The sequence below is a fragment of the Dreissena polymorpha genome, chromosome 10, assembly GCF_020536995.1.
Source record: "Dreissena polymorpha isolate Duluth1 chromosome 10, UMN_Dpol_1.0, whole genome shotgun sequence".
NCBI lineage: Eukaryota > Metazoa > Mollusca > Bivalvia > Myida > Dreissenidae > Dreissena > Dreissena polymorpha.
Genome location: NC_068364.1, coordinates 67,475,418 through 67,480,124, shown reverse-complemented (window position 1 = coordinate 67,480,124; position 4,707 = coordinate 67,475,418).

Sequence of the window (4,707 nt, the reverse complement as noted above, 5' to 3'; positions counted from 1 at the left end):
CTCGTATGCGTCATTTCCCAGTGAGCGGGTATGCCCTTTAAGGGCCCCTTTCGGACGAACAAGAGTTATCCCCCGGAAGAGACCTAGTGCACGCTGACCAGCCGTCGACTGCCTGTCGGGCTGACCTAGTTTCGGCCGGGACTTTTAATTAGGATCGGAGCCAGGTGCAACCTATTTAGCCTATTACGCGACATTTTTGCCTGTGAGCGGGTATGCCCCTTTAAGGGCCCCTGTCGGACGAACAAGAGTTATCCCCCGTAAGAGACCTAGTGCACGCTGACCAGCCGTCGACTGCCCATCGGGCTGAACTAGTTTCGGCCGGGACTTTTAATTAGGATCGGCCCCGTGCATGCAGCCTATTTAGCCTTCATCTCGTATGCGTCATTTCCCAGTGAGCGGGTATGCCCCTTTAAGGGCCCCTTTCGGACGAACAAGAGTTATCCCCCGGAAGAGACCTAGTGCACGCTGACCAGCCGTCGACTGCCTGTCGGGCTGACCTAGTTTCGGCCGGGACTTTTAATTAGGATCGGAGCCAGGTGCAACCTATTTAGCCTATTACGCGACATTTTTGCCTGTGAGCGGGTATGCCCCTTTAAGGGCCCCTGTCGGACGAACAAGAGTTATCCCCCGTAAGAGACCTAGTGCACGCTGACCAGCCGTCGACTGCCCATCGGGCTGAACTAGTTTCGGCCGGGACTTTTAATTAGGATCGGCCCCGTGCATGCAGCCTATTTAGCCTTCATCTCGTATGCGTCATTTCCCAGTGAGCGGGTATGCCCCTTTAAGGGCCCCTTTCGGACGAACAAGAGTTATCCCCCGGAAGAGACCTAGTGCACGCTGACCAGCCGTCGACTGCCTGTCGGGCTGACCTAGTTTCGGCCGGGACTTTTAATTAGGATCGGAGCCAGGTGCAACCTATTTAGCCTATTACGCGACATTTTTGCCTGTGAGCGGGTATGCCCCTTTAAGGGCCCCTGTCGGACGAACAAGAGTTATCCCCCGTAAGAGACCTAGTGCACGCTGACCAGCCGTCGACTGCCCATCGGGCTGAACTAGTTTCGGCCGGGACTTTTAATTAGGATCGGCCCCGTGCATGCAGCCTATTTAGCCTTCATCTCGTATGCGTCATTTCCCAGTGAGCGGGTATGCCCCTTTAAGGGCCCCTTTCGGACGAACAAGAGTTATCCCCCGGAAGAGACCTAGTGCACGCTGACCAGCCGTCGACTGCCTGTCGGGCTGACCTAGTTTCGGCCGGGACTTTTAATTAGGATCGGAGCCAGGTGCAACCTATTTAGCCTATTACGCGACATTTTTGCCTGTGAGCGGGTATGCCCCTTTAAGGGCCCCTGTCGGACGAACAAGAGTTATCCCCCGTAAGAGACCTAGTGCACGCTGACCAGCCGTCGACTGCCCATCGGGCTGAACTAGTTTCGGCCGGGACTTTTAATTAGGATCGGCCCCGTGCATGCAGCCTATTTAGCCTTCATCTCGTATGCGTCATTTCCCAGTGAGCGGGTATGCCCCTTTAAGGGCCCCTTTCGGACGAACAAGAGTTATCCCCCGGAAGAGACCTAGTGCACGCTGACCAGCCGTCGACTGCCTGTCGGGCTGACCTAGTTTCGGCCGGGACTTTTAATTAGGATCGGAGCCAGGTGCAACCTATTTAGCCTATTACGCGACATTTTTGCCTGTGAGCGGGTATGCCCCTTTAAGGGCCCCTGTCGGACGAACAAGAGTTATCCCCCGTAAGAGACCTAGTGCACGCTGACCAGCCGTCGACTGCCCATCGGGCTGAACTAGTTTCGGCCGGGACTTTTAATTAGGATCGGCCCCGTGCATGCAGCCTATTTAGCCTTCATCTCGTATGCGTCATTTCCCAGTGAGCGGGTATGCCCCTTTAAGGGCCCCTTTCGGACGAACAAGAGTTATCCCCCGGAAGAGACCTAGTGCACGCTGACCAGCCGTCGACTGCCTGTCGGGCTGACCTAGTTTCGGCCGGGACTTTTAATTAGGATCGGAGCCAGGTGCAACCTATTTAGCCTATACGCGACATTTTTGCCTGTGAGCGGGTATGCCCCTTTAAGGGCCCCTGTCGGACGAACAAGAGTTATCCCCCGTAAGAGACCTAGTGCACGCTGACCAGCCGTCGACTGCCCATCGGGCTGAACTAGTTTCGGCCGGGACTTTTAATTAGGATCGGCCCCGTGCATGCAGCCTATTTAGCCTTCATCTCGTATGCGTCATTTCCCAGTGAGCGGGTATGCCCCTTTAAGGGCCCCTTTCGGACGAACAAGAGTTATCCCCCGGAAGAGACCTAGTGCACGCTGACCAGCCGTCGACTGCCTGTCGGGCTGACCTAGTTTCGGCCGGGACTTTTAATTAGGATCGGAGCCAGGTGCAACCTATTTAGCCTATTACGCGACATTTTTGCCTGTGAGCGGGTATGCCCCTTTAAGGGCCCCTGTCGGACGAACAAGAGTTATCCCCCGTAAGAGACCTAGTGCACGCTGACCAGCCGTCGACTGCCCATCGGGCTGAACTAGTTTCGGCCGGGACTTTTAATTAGGATCGGCCCGTGCATGCAGCCTATTAGCCTTCATCTCGTATGCGTCATTTCCCAGTGAGCGGGTATGCCCCTTTAAGGGCCCTTTCGGACGAACAAGAGTTATCCCCCGGAAGAGACCTAGTGCACGCTGACCAGCCGTCGACTGCCTGTCGGGCTGACCTAGTTTCGGCCGGGACTTTTAATTAGGATCGGAGCCAGGTGCAACCTATTTAGCCTATTACGCGACATTTTGCCTGTGAGCGGGTATGCCCCTTTAAGGGCCCCCTTGTCGGACGAACAAGAGTTATCCCCCGTAAGAGACCTAGTGCACGCTGACCAGCCGTCGATGCCATCGGGCTGAACTAGTTTCGGCCGGGACTTTTAATAGGATCGGCCCCGTGCATGCAGCCTATTTAGCCTTCATCTCGTATGCGTCATTTCCCAGTGAGCGGGTATGCCCCTTTAAGGGCCCCTTTCGGACGAACAAGAGTTATCCCCCGGAAGAGACCCTAGTGCACGCTGACCAGCCGTCGACTGCCTGTCGGGTGACCTAGTTTCGGCCGGGACTTCTTTAATAGGTCGGAGCCAGGTGCAACCCTATTAGCTATATTACGCGGACATTTTTGCCTGTGAGCGGGTATGCCCCTTTAAGGGCCCCTGTCGGACGAACAAGAGTTATCCCCCGTAAGAGCACTAGTGCACGCTGACCAGCCCGTTCGACTGCCCCATAGGGCTGAACTAGTTTCGGCCGGGACTTTTAATTAGGATCGGAGCCAGGTGCAACCTATTTAGCCTATACGCGACATTTTGCTGTGAGCGGGTATGCGGTATGCCCCTTTAAGGGCCCCTTTCGGACGAACAAGAGTTATCCCCCGGAAGAGACCTAGTGCACGCTGACCAGCCGTCGACTGCCCTCGGGCTGACTAGTTTCGGCCGGGACTTTTAATTAGGATCGGGCCCCGTGCATGCAGCCTATTTAGCCTCATCTCGTATGCGTCATTTCCAGTGAGCGGGTATGCCCCTTTAAGGGCCCTTTCGGACGAAAAAGAGTTATCCCCGGAAGAGACCTAGTGCACGCTGACCAGCCGTCGACACTGCCTGTCGGGCTGACCTAGTTTCGGCCGGGACTTTAATTAGGATCGGAGCCAGGTGCAACCTATTTTTAGCGTATTACGCGACATTTTGCCTGGTGAGCGGGTATGCCCCTTTAAGGGCCCTTTCGGACGAACAAAGAGTTATCCCCGGAAGGATCCTAGTGCACGCTGACAAGCCGTCGACTGCCTGTCGGCTCGACCTAGTTTCGGCCGGGACTTTTAATTAGGATCGGAGCCAGGTGTGCAACCTATTAGCCTATTACAGCGACATTTTTTGCCTGTGAGCGGGTTATGCCCCTTTAAGGGCCCTGTCGGAATCGAACAAGAGTTATCCCCCGTAAGAGACCTAGTGCACGCTGACAGCCGTCGACTGCCCATCGGGCTGAACTAGTTTCGGCCGGGACTTTTTAATTAGGATCGGCCCCGTGCATGCAGCCTATTTAGCCTTCATCTCGTATGGGCGTCATTTCCCAGTGAGCGGGTATGCCCCTTTAAGGGCCCCTTTTCGGACGAACAAGAGTTATCCCCCGGAAGAGACCCTAGTGCACGCTGACCAGCCGTCGACTGCCTGTCGGGGCCTGACCTAGTTTCGGCCGGGACTTTTAATTAGGATCGGAGCCAGGTGAACCTATTTAGCCTATTACGCGACATTTTTGCCTGTGAGCGGGTATTGCCCCTTTAAGGGCCCCTGTCGGACGAACAAGAGTTATCCCCCGTAAGAGACCTAGTGCACGCTGACCAGCCGTTCGACTGCCCATCGGGCTGAAACTAGTTTCGGCCGGGGACTTTTAATTAGGATCGGCCCCGTGCATGCAGCCTATTTAGCCTTCATCTCGTATGCGTCATTTCCCCAGTGAGCGGGTATGCCCTTTAAGGGCCCCTTTCGGACGAAGACAAGAGTTATCCCCGGAAGAGAGACACTAGTGCACGCTGACCAGCCGTCGACTGCCTGTCGGGCTGACCTAGTTTCGGCCGGGACTTTTAATTAGGATCGGAGCCAGGTGCAACCTATTTAGCCTATTACGCGACATTTTGCCTGTGAGCGGGTATGCCCCTTTAAGGGCCCTC